At 41.9% G+C, this 12,934-nt stretch overlaps 1 protein-coding gene and 1 non-coding gene across 2 annotated transcripts in view; both read left to right on the top strand.

Annotated features, from left to right (window-relative positions):
* The window catches only part of Samd12 (sterile alpha motif domain containing 12), a 284,228-nt gene that overhangs the window by 236,247 nt on the left and 35,047 nt on the right, over positions 1-12,934 (top strand).
* Positions 298-424, top strand: LOC117719435 (small nucleolar RNA SNORA17). The gene has a single exon (XR_004608167.1). It is a non-coding gene; the product is annotated as a small nucleolar RNA SNORA17 (small nucleolar RNA).

Genomic DNA, 12,934 nt, shown 5'->3' with positions numbered 1-12,934 from the left:
ACCTTTCCCTCACATGTATTGAAGACTGTAGCACATACCATGAATATGTGCAAGTACACATGTCTATCAGTATTTTTTTCTCAAATATTTAAGGAGACAGAAATGTTTCCTACCTGGATTTTTTTTTTTATTAGAAACTATAGACCTCTGTTGAATTATTACAAAATGGTCCATAAATATGTATAACTAAAATAATTAATTGAACAAGAGCAATGTGTAGAAAACCCAGATTTTAGTCAGCCGTCTTCATCCATGTTGTTAAAAGAATTAGCTCTTTTTCCTTAACAAATATGTTTCCCTGCCTTGAGAGGCCGTGCGTGTGGCTGTCGTGTCACCCGTGTGTCAGTAGGTGGCAGAGGAGAGAGGCTATGTCTAAGCTCAGTATTCTGACGTGTGAATATGTGTTGATCAGTAGCCTAACGCTAACTGAAAAACAAAATGGAGCCTGAGCTGCTCACCAGTCCTGCACTGACACCCAGGCCCGGACTGGCTCCAAGGGTAGGGAGCCAGCCCAAGACAGACGACCCCTGCATGGGACCACCCGGCTGGCCCAAGTGAAGAGTGAGCCCAAGAAAATCACCAGTCCAGTACCATGAGGTCCGATGAAGGAACTAGCCTGAGATGACCACCTGTCCTGTTCCACACAGGCTTGAGATGGGGGTAGGGGCAGACCATGCCTGACATAACCCCTGCCCAGTGCCATAGCGCACAAGTGGGGCATAGCACTCCTGAGACCACCCCTAGGACGACCCGAGACACTCAGAGACCCTGGGTGCCACTAAGAGGCGCAAGTAAGTGGTGGAGAAATGAATGAGAAAGAGATATAGGACCATGTGGACACAATGAAGAAACTCAGAACTGTAGACTTGAGGGTAGTGATGAACAGCCTGATGTAAGTACTTGGTGATGCTACCTGGGACCATGGTGGGATCCTGGCTTGTGCTGCTACGGGGGGTGGAGAGCTACTTCTGGGTCTGTGGCCCTGTAGCAACAGGGGTCTGTTACTGCCAAAGGCCAAGCAGACATCACTGGTCTGGGCTGCCTCTGAGGACATGTTGATATCTGAGGACTGTGCAGAACTGGCCCCACCCTTCACCTGGGCATCATGGGAGAGGTAGCCCCGGAGTCATGAGAGTAGGAGAGTTGACCCCGTTCCTAGCCAACTGTAGTAATCAGGAGACCGGTGTGCACATTGTGTAGCAAGCAGAGTAGAGCTCATTGGAGGAGTTGAAAATGAGCTGCCCTGGAAAATCTGAACATGGGAGAGCCATCCCTGACACGTATCTTCCATGCAGTGGAATGGACAAGGAAGAAATGCCTACCCCTGCCCTGCCCCACCCCTTGCCACTTATGGCAGGCAGGACAGCTGGACCCAAGGTCAACAGAGCAGGAGAGCTGGCCCTGCACCTCACCTGCTGTAGCACTTGGGAGAGAGGGGAACGCCTGTACCTCGCTTGGGCAGCACAGTAACACTTGCGGTGGATGTTGGGATGCTGGCGAGCTGCCCACAAATGCATGAGCATTATTGAGCTGCCCTGCCTTCTTGTCTGCTATGTGGTGTTGCAGACAATGGAGAGATACCTCTTTTCCTTCCCAGCTAGGACAGGTGGGAGACCTGGCCCTGAGGTGATGTGAGCGTGAAAACTTGCCCTGTCCTTCACCAGCTGCAATAGTGGGGAGAGTGGGCCCTGTACCTCAACTGGGCATCAGAGCAGAACTCATCATGGTTGCTACATGAGAGTGGGAGAGCTGGCTCCGCCCCTTGCTGGCTAAAGCATTGGGTGAGCTAGCCAAAACAGAGCAGGAGAGCTGGCCCCAGTGGTGTGGGTGCAGGAAAGCTGGTGTGGTGACCAGCTCAGAGAGCTCTCATTTGATTTGGCTCACGCCAACCCCAAAATCATACATGAACTCCTGGAACATGTGAAGAGGCCAGTCCTACAGACTCAAAGCTACAGGATCTCCATGACACACAGCAACAAGAAGATATCTGAGAGGAGTCCTCTTGAGGTTCCGGTATTGATTATGTAGTAGAAGCCAGAGGCCTCGACCAGACTGATGACTCAGTGCAATGAACATGTGCAAGAAAAGAAGTGTAGACAAAAGGGTGTGGGTATACCGTGGGTCGCACTGTGACACACTACACCTTCTACGAGATGTTTTTTCTGTTGTGGGAGAGTTACAAAGGTGTAGGGTGGATACAAGGGAAGGGGGAGGAGAGTTAGACGGGTGCATAATGTGAAATTCACAAAGAACCAATACAATAGTTTTTTTTTTAATAAACATGTTTCAAATTTGTACATCTTTCCCCCCTTTTTTATACTTCAGAACTTTTATGTTAGACAAAGAGAAAATGAAATGTTTAATCTTATAGGTGAGTGGTTTCTGGGTCTTTCCTTTATTCTAACAAAAGTAAGTGTCCATGTCAAAATGTTTATATGAATCAACGTGCAGTGTTAACTAAAATCCAGTTGGGAAGATTTCTCTGTTGTACAGCAAGGCAAGGGTGTCTGAGCACTGCTGCAGAAGGACACTGGCCTTGTCTAGTCAAGTAGTGGACTTGCCTACAGCTCAAATAGACTGAGCTCTGTGGTAGAAGTGACGCTGACTGAAAAGCAGAATCTGGTAGAATACTTAAACAGCAGTCTGTTTGCTGCCTCTGTTCTCCATACTCTGAGTTCTTGCACGTAGAAACTCCTTAGAAAAACATCAAAATTCCTCTCCCCTTGGAAGCTTGAAAGTTTATCAGCATTAAAATCTAAGGATATTATTAAGATATAGTTTCTCCTTTAAGGAGTAAGTGGTGCATGGCAGTCAGCATTAGACTCAAAAAAAAAAAAAAACTATCTCAGTTCTTACATAAAATTATAAAACTCAATAGTTCTTAAAGTTAGCAAAAACTGTCAATGTGATCCATTACAAGTTTGAGCACTGTCTTCTGATTCTGTCTAAAGTGATCCACTTTCAGAAAAACAAAAATCAAAGCAGTCGGCATGTTGCCCCACATCTGTGTCATGTGACAAGCTATAGTAGAAGGACTGCAGCAAATTTGAGCCATCCTGAGCTAGAGTGAGACCCTACCTTAAAAAAAAAAAACTAAACTAAAATAACAACATTAAACATCCACAAAAATATAACTTGCTTACTAATTTTCCTTTCTGTCCTTTGAAGTTTTGCTGTCTTTCTTTGACCCATGGGTTAACTGCCGTGGCTCTTGGCTGTTATAAATATTTTTCTGCATCATGTGCCATTTTATTTTAGTACACTTAAAAACTCTAGAATGTCATGGCTCTCGATGCTTGTCTTTATGAGAGGTGCTATGTTAAGTGAATTGAAGTTGGAAGTGACTAAAAAGAGAAATCCAATTAAGAGACATGCCTATTTCCAAGACGTCTGCCTCAATCAATGCCTTGGGATATGAAGCACATACAGGAATCAAGATGCACAGAAGCAGAGATGCTGAGTGACATGGAATACTACTAGTCCCAAGGCAGTAATCACCAGAGACCTGCCTAGTTTCATAGCCTTGTCCCCTAATAAACAGTGCCAAATATTTCAACAGGAGGTAGCATGGATAAAATCCTTAAAACATGGGGCCTTCTGATCCTTCAATTTAGGGGAAAAAAGATTCTATGAGGATATTATAGACCCAAAAAAGAACTTAGAAAGGTCATGTGGTTTATACTCCTGGCTTCAGATTAAACCAAGTATCACCTATCGGTAGAATAGTGATGTGCCTGCTTGTAACTCTTTAAGCAAAAGAGGCTGTTTGGATTTCTTTGATAACCCAGCTTGATGTTTAATTGCCTTTTCCAGAAGGGAATTTTTTTTTTGTGATGAGTTCAGAGCTGATCAGAGCTGGTTCCAGTATCTATGCTGTCACTCTGTCTATGGAACGTTTAGTAAGCTACTGATCTTGCTAAATCTTATTTAACTGCTTTGTAGCCTTCGGATAAGCAACAGGCCTCTTCTTACTGACACGGAATGATTTTTTTAAGGAGTAAAGAGAAAACAGAAAAGAGCCTTGAAAGATGTCACTTCTCCATCCCTCTGTTAGCTGGCATCTGCCTATTACACACGAAGTGCTCTTCAGAGTTACTGTGGAGGTGGACAGTCCACTGTGCGGTCATTTCCTGAGGTAGTAGACAGCATGGTGTAACTGGAAAAAAATTGGCACACACTTCAAAGGGAAGCTGGCTTGCCATCAGAATAGCAAGATAAAAGGAGAAAACATTTAGTGTGTCACACTAGACTGTGGGAGTTAGTAGTTACTGCTTATGCCAGATACCATTTGACATCACCAGGGCATAGGACCAAAAAGCTTTGCAGCCAATCCCCTGAATGATAAGGGAAGATGATTCCTTTCATTTGTCATTACTAAGGAAGCTGGGAGACATGTTGTTGACAGAGACCTACATGGAGCCCTGCATACAGATGAAAGGGAAGCAGAAGCCTGGTTTTGTGGGTACCAGCTACACCACAGGAGCTTTGCACAGAAAGTAAAGCACTTTGAGGCAAGAGTTGTTTGCTGTGGTGATGTCTAAAAATGCCTCTTGGTTATTAGTGGCTGTTCCTTCACCATGGTGAAGAAATTTCTGCCCCAAGACTCTGCTATAAAATATGCTTTAAAGACTCGGGGACTTGAATAGTGCTCCCTGAGCTGAAAAAGTTACTCGTGGTTCACATACTCTCCTATAAATAAGCTTTCTGGTTATCAGAAAGCTGGGATCTATCTTGCTTTTTTTTTTTTTAAGCAACAAAGGCATAAAGTATGCGTAGCCTCGGCTGAGGGTAGCACTGAGGTCTAAGGTGAAGGGTGACAAACGTGAACCATGTTCTCAGATTACTCACAAGAAGAGCTGATATTCAGCAACTATTTGTTGAATAAAACATAAAGGGAGCTATTTAAACAGATTATTTGTAATATGACATACATTCTGACAGTTTCTGCTGTGATTCTCTCGGGTAGGTGATGTAATAGGGGTGGGCAGAGCCTTGTAGAGGATACAATGGGCTATCTCTTATTTTTGAGGACATAATATATTTACTTCATTATTCTCTTTCCTTCCCTCCCTTCAAACTGTCACATATGCCCCTTCTAGCTGTCTCCTAAATTTGTGTGTGTGTGTGTGTGTGTGTGTATGTGTGTGTGTATGTATGTATGTATGTATGTATGACAACCTGCTATATAGCCTATAAACTGGTTGGTCTGCATAACATTACCTGTAAATATGTTTTCTGGGCTGGCCTTGTGGAATTGGATTAATTGTTGGTGTACTCTTCCATTGAGAAAAATATTTCTCTCACTCTTAGCACTCCTTAGTTCCCTGGGCTACATCTGAAAGGGTAGTTATTGATTTACAAAGCAAGCACTTACAATTTGAACATACACTGTAAACACACACACACACACACACACACACACGTCATAACATCATATGCATGGTACGTGGGCTGAGCTGTCAGGTCCAAACCTACAGTGTGATGGGAGGTAACACCAGTGATCAGATAGAAGGTAGGGGAAGATGAAGCGCAGAACTGGTGATTTTTTTTTTTTTTTTTTTTTTTTTTTTTTTTTTTTTTTTTTTTTTTTTTTTTTTTTGTGCCTCTTCAACCGGATGGTGATGAGTGCTTTCTTCATTATAAATCAAGCCCCACTCTCTTCAACATTCACTTCTTTGAACTTTCCTTAGAATAGTTCTCTTGACCCATAATATCATTCATCTAAAAGATAGTGTGTGAGATGATTTCTCAGCTTGGGAATATTTCAGTGTCAACACAGGCATTTATGAGTATACACTCTCTTTCAGAAGTGATACTCTTGGGACCACAAAACATAAAGGTGTATGAGTTTAGTGTCATCGCCTATACAGGGGGTTGTGGGAATTCTTGTATGCAGATGAAAAGAAACACAAGATCCATGGATCTTCAAATGAGAGAGCACGGCCAACTTCCCATTGCGCCTCTGCCAATTTGTCTTGTCACATCAAAAATCTCAACTGTACACAGGGAGACAGTGACTCTGAAACTCAGAAGCCCTGGGGACAAGCTGCCTCTTATACTCTCTCTAAGAAACAAGTGATTAGCAAAGGAAGAGGGGGCTGGAAGGAATGTTAATCAGCTCAGGGGAGGCCTCCATACTGTAACTATCTGAGAAAGTTCTGCTTTGTGCTTGTTTCCTTATGCTTTTCAGGCCCCAAACTAATGCTAGAAGGCAAATACCGCGTACTCTCTGAGAACAAAATGCCTCTGTTCTCCTTCTCAGAGACAGATTACTAAAGAGTCCTACTAACACATGAGGTATATAAAGGCACAGAGAGGGTGCCAAGGGCAGTACAAGAGACCCCTAGCTTCCTTTATAAAGGGCAGGATTAAGAGCTCAGTAACTGATGCTTCATAACTGAGCCTGAACAAGGAAAGCATTTCAAGAATGGCAGTAAGATACAAGAATCGACTTGTTTGCTGTGGCTGGACGGTGACAATAATAAGAATAAAGAAGGATTTCTGAGTTCGAGGCCAGCCTGGTCTACAGAGTGAGTTCCAGGACAGCCAGGGCTACACAGAGAAACCCTGTCTCAAAAAAAACAAAAACAAAAACAAACAAACAAACAAAAAAAGAATAAAGAATAGATAAAAGGACAAGGTGCTAAATATTGAAATATTACCAGTAAGTTCTTATGGCCTTACAGAGACATACCCTGTGGCAAGGGACCTAGATAGAGCATGTGGCTATAATTGAAGCTTGTACAACGCGCGCACACACACACACACACACACACACACACACACACACACACACGCACACACGCACACGCACATGCGCGCGCACACACACACCACCATACCAAAGCACCATTCTTCCTGTGCAGCCACTATGCTGACCATGTGGAAGCCAGAAAACCAGGGAAGAGCAGAAGGACACTTTAGTGTTATGAATACAAAAATGAAGGGCACCTGTGCATCCTCTTCTGGGAAATGACTCAAATCAGCGAAAGATGTTAAATCAGCACAGCAAATGTCAGTCTCAGCCCCGTAGAGACAATGGACACCTCTAGGTTTAATGAATGGTTGTGTGCCCATCCTCACTAGAAGAAACAAAGAGGAATTTTAGGTTTCTATTTTATTTTTGGTTGTACACCCATAACGTAATTATTATCCTAACAGTTTTAAAGTATGGCTGTGTAAACTAAAACCTCTCTGGCCTCTCCACTTGTCTCTCCTCCTGACGTCATTTCTTCCTGCCGTTTTGTCCCTCTGAACTCTGAGGGGTTGTTTCAAGTTAGATTCACCTTAATAACTTTTCAATGAAGTAGATTTTCAGGGAGTCTTTGTAAACACAGATTTCTCACCTCACAAAGATGCACTGAATCAAAATCTGCTGCGTTGCCCCTAAGCATGTATGTGTTAGTATGTCTCCCACCTGCTTCTTAGCTTGGTGATCACAGACATGGGAAATGTTGTCTCCCCTCTGTCTTCTAATACATTTACTTCAGGGCTGGTTTTCTGCTTTGCACACTGTGTGAGGTTTTAGACTCAGCAATGGAATTATTTGCCTGTTTTTGTTCTTTTAATAAAATCCCTTTTATTTTAATATATGGCCTCATTACTTATCTTTCTGAACATTTGTGTTTTGAGTAAAGGTTTTAGAATACAAAGAAGGTATACACTCTTGCCTTGTGCTAAATGGTTTTCAAAGTATATTATCCTCTTCTTTGAGATGTATATATGTGTCTCCTTTCTTTTGTGTTAAGGAACTATTCAATTTCATGTTACGGCCTGTTGGATAATTCACATTTCAGTAATGCCCAAGGTGACTTCCTAAATTCCCAGGAACTCTTAAGTTGTGGTCTTTGTGGTTGACATTGACATAGAAAGTTCTTGCTAATTTGTAACCTCGGGAGAATGGCTAAGGGCCAAGTTCATGAGCCCTTGCAGTGGAATCTTGCTTGAGCATTTTCCTAAATAGTTCATCTGTGTAGAAAGATGGGTCTTGGCCTGAAGACCCAACTCCCCATATCTCACGTACACCTCACCTTGCTTACTATTGTGCGTACCCAAAGTGGCTGCATCTAGTCGTACATGAGACTTTATTCCCTGAGTAATAGAATGTACATAACTGAGGCCTGTAACTGAGAATATTTGTTCCACTTCTTTAAGAAATTCTCATTGGTGACAGTTCTGTTAGAGAACTATTCTCAGTGAGCTTAGTGTGGCAAATGTAGAGGATTGAAAGTTTGAAACCAACCTAAGCTGCATAGCAAGATATTATCTCAAAAATACCAATGTAAGTCAGTAGCAGAGCACAGGTTTAGCATGCACAAAGCCCTTGATTTTATCCCCAACAACACAATACACACATACATGGGGGAAGGGGTGGAGATCAGTACCTTTAGGGTAATCATGCATGGTTGAACTATGTTCATTTTCTTCCATGCATGAACATGAACACTGCATATTATTCTAGATTCCAGACTAGATTTACAGAAAAGGCAGTAACTGTCTAGAACTGGAAATATATTCAGTCCCCATGTGTGATTATGGTTCCGTGAAACGTAGTATATGTGTACAGTGTACACAGATACTGATTTGTCATATCCATCAATGTGGACAAATATTAAACAAAGAGCTGAAGCAGAAGGTGCATATTATGCAAGACAATCAGTATGGTCAACATAAATTTCACTAACTGGCAATATTACTCAGATAAGCCGTAATGAGATAGAAATGCATACATAGGTGGTTAATGTACTTTTAAGCAGGTAAATGGTGACTGAAAGTACAAAGGGGAAGGGACCAAAGAGTGACACTTTCGGCCTTCAGTGTCACTGTTAATATTTCTACTTCTACATTCAGTAGCCGCATGAGTATTTGGTTTACTGTAATTTTAATAGTAATATTAAATTGAATAATGATGTTTTAACAATTGTACCCTTAAAGGTTTAATTTATTCTAGTAATTGAATTATATTTACAGCATTATTTTAATAACTTCTTTTGTATGACATTTTATAATAAGATCTTTTTTTTTTTTTACATAAACCACAATATTTCTGCTACGTGTAGCCATTCACTGTCTTTGTTCTATCCTCATGGTGGCCTTAGACCAAGCATCCATATTAGGATGAGGGTAACAGTTTTCTTCTATGCACTCATGTGACTCTGGCTACTAATTGTTTTGCTTGCAAGAGAGCACAGGTGACAGAAGAGACTAGAGACTGGTAATAACACAGCTAACTGAAAAGAATAGCAGTCAGATGTGCTGAGGAAGCAGACAGTGACACAAGATGGTGAGCAGCACACCACAGGGCACTGAAAAGCATGAACAGAAGTGTGACTTTTTTTCTTAAAGGTAAGAGTGAGTTTCTCTAGAACTCAAAACAGAAAGGAAACATGGTCATGTCCATCACCTTGTTTGTTCCAGAGATAGTGAAGACAGCATACTGTTCACTCTCTTACACAAAATCTAATTGGGAGTGTTTAGTGCATACTAATTTTCGGTTATATTATGATTTGACTAATATTTTATATTATATATATTATATATATTTCTATTATAATTTGACTAATATATATATACATATATAAAATCAGTATATGAAGTTAAAAATGGAGGGAAATATATCTACATTCAGTCTACATATTGAAGACTCAAAATATATCAGACAGAGCTTAAAAGACACCTCTTGCATTTACACCTTTGAGAATTGGAGACCTGTCTTCATTGTAGGTGCTATCAGAGGTGACTCAGCTCCACCTGTCTCCTTAGCAATCTTGCCCATGAGCTGAGCTCGTTCTCCTCCCAGGGAAAGGCTGATCCCAGGAATCCTAAGGACTGCTCAAGACCTTTTGAGGCCTCGATATGACAAAGTTACTATAAGTCCTCATTAATTGGCTAGTGTTCTGGCAAGATTTATGGCAATTTGACAAAAGCTAGAGTTATCTGAAAGGAGGGAACCTCAATTAAGAAAATGTCTCTATAAGATCCAGTTTATAGGCAAGCCTATAAGGCATGTTCGTAGTGATCATGGGGGAATGCCCAGCCCATTGTGGGTGGAGACGTTCCCTGGGCTGGTGATCCTGAGATCTATAACAAAGAGGTCTGAGCAAGACAGTAAGCAGCACCCTTCCATGGCCACTGTATCAGCTTCTGCCTCCAGGTTCCCTCTCTATTTGAATTTCTGTCCTGACTTCATTCAGTGATGAACAATGCTGCGGAAGAATAAGGCAAACAAACCCTTTCCTCCCTAATTTGCTTTTGGTCATAGTGCTTCACTCACAGCAACAGTAACTCTAAGACAACAATGGACGACCTGTTCAGTAGTTCTGTATCTCTCTGTCTCTCTCTGTCTCTCTGTGTATCTCTGTTTCTCTGTCTCTCTCTCTGTCTCTCTCTCTCTCTCTCTCTCTCTCTCTCGCTCTCTCTCTCTGTGTGTGTGTGTGTGTGTGCACGTGCGCGTGCGTGCGTGCATGCGAGCGTGCGTGCGTGCGTGCGTGTGTGTGTATGTGTGTGTGTGTGTGTCTAAGGACAACCTCAGGTATTCCTTTGGTGCTATTCACCTTATTTTATACAATTCATGTGGTGGGAGAGTAGGCACAGTTACTATGCTCTAGAATAAAGTTCACCAAACTAAAGCATGGCTATATTCTACCTTGCAGAGAATGCCAAGTCAGGTTTTCTGACTCCAATCTCAGAAAAGGACACCAGAGATCATAAACCACTGTGATGAAGTACTACAGAGATGGCCAATACTTTAGAGCTTCAGAACAGGAGAGAAACCGAGGGCTTTTCAGTTTCTTAAATTTCTAGTAATAGCAACTCTTCTTAGGGGTCTTTACAGACATCTACAGCTAAACAGTGGATGGAGCTTAGAGATTCTTAGGAAAGAATAGAAGGAAGGATTGTGGTCCCTAACAGAATAGGAACTCCACAGAAAAACCAACAGAACAACTCACCTGGACCATTTTGGCTCTCAGAGACTGAACCACCAACCAAAGAAAATACACGGACAGGACCTAGGACCCCCCGCATATATGTAACAGATATACAGCTTGGATTTCATGTGGGTCCTGAACTGCTGGAGCAGGGGCTATCCTAAAAGCTGTTGCCTGTACATGGGATATGTTCTTCCAGCTGGGCTGCCTTGTCTGGCCTTTGTGGGAGAGAAAGCGCCTAGCCTATAAGAGACTTGTAACCCCAGGGTGGGGAGATAGCCAGAGAGTGCCTCACCTGCTTAGAGAAGGGGATGGGGATGAAGGAAGTATTGTGAGAGAGGATGACCAGGAGGGAATTAATAAGTGGAATGAAAAGTGGATAAGTGAAAAATACAAGATGAAAAAAAAAATTAAAACATGCTCCAGAAAAAAAAATCCTATCTTAGTTTAAAATTCTGGGCAATCCATTCATGAATTTCCTGCATAATTTCCTTTTTGAAGCAACCTGCCTCAGCAGCTCTCTGGACTAGCAGTGCATCTCCTGGGATCAGTCATGTGCATGTTTACAGGCCAGTGCACGGTCATTTTCTGGAAGTGACCAAAATAGCGATTTTCTAGTTGTTTTCTTCTTTGATCTGCTTCACTGTAAATGTGACACAAAACTGGCTGGGTTAGACTAATTATATCTAAGATTTTGTTTCCTGCTGCTACATGGGATTGTGTAGAAGACATCTCTCCATCCCCCCCCCACACACACACACACGCAAAGAATGGAACATTTAACCGCAATAACCATTTCAGCATTAGATGAGGCATCTTGCTGACTTTTATGGAGAGTGATTTATAGGTCATTTGCTACCCCGTTTCCATAAATTATCTGTTGAGCCAGGGAAACACGCACAGGTCCTGCAGAATTAAACTGATACTCAGGATAACCCAAAGATGCTATAAAGTAAAAGCTCCTTAGCCATGGAGCCAAAACAAGGAAGAAAGGAGGGCGATAGCCACCAAGTACCTGTGCAAATTCAGATGTACATGCCTTTAAGTGTGTCCGCAGTAAATATCCCCCTAAACACATTTGGAATAGCTCTTTTTCTACCCTAGGGGGTTTTTTGTTTTGTTTTGTTTTGTTTTGTTTTTACGATACTGGAATTCTGAAATAAAATAAGTCATTCAGTTATCCAAGCAGGAGAATTTGACTACAAATGTACTGTGTACATAAAAATGCATACTCAGGTCAAGACAATGACTTGGTGGATTATCCACTTGCTGCACAAGCCAGATAATCCTGATATAAAATCTCCAGAATCTATGCTTTTGAAAAGCCAGATGAGGGAGCACACATCGGTAATTCCAGTGTTCCGATAGTGAAATGGAAGACAGACACCTGCAAGTCCCCAGAAAGTTTGCTAGCCAGCTACCCGGGAATACATAGCAACATGAAATACAGGGTAATAGCAGAGAGACGCTACCACAACACGAACTGAAAAGCAAGGACCTGCTCCTCCAAGTGGTCCTTTGACTTCTATCCATGTACCAGGGCATCTGTTCACACCAGACACCATACCAGAGAACATACACACCGGCACACACACAATTCTCTTCTCCATCCTTTCAGTTCTGAATTCTTAGCCTTTTTTAGGATACAGTACTTTATGACTTATACCTCGGCTGTGGTAATTTTATTATGATACAGGTTCTACATTTCTCACAAGTTATTTATGAGAAAACTCAAGTTGGTTTTTTTTTTTTTTTTTTTTTTTTTTTTTTTATCTCAGATCCTTGCAATTGGTTGGTGACCACCATAGAGTTAATCCATCCTCTACCTATACTGTGTGTGTGTGTGTCCAACTCAACACAGTATAATAGGGAGCTGCTATTGAGAAATCAAAGTACCAGGTGTGATTAAACACGATCACAAATCTCATTCTGTCTTTAATTTCACATCACTCTTCAACAGCTGAATCATGTGCTACCCCCATGGAATCAGTGGAGCCATGCATTTT

The sequence above is a fragment of the Arvicanthis niloticus genome, chromosome 13 (assembly GCF_011762505.2).
Source record: "Arvicanthis niloticus isolate mArvNil1 chromosome 13, mArvNil1.pat.X, whole genome shotgun sequence".
NCBI lineage: Eukaryota > Metazoa > Chordata > Mammalia > Rodentia > Muridae > Arvicanthis > Arvicanthis niloticus.
This window is presented reverse-complemented; position numbering and strand designations above follow the sequence as displayed.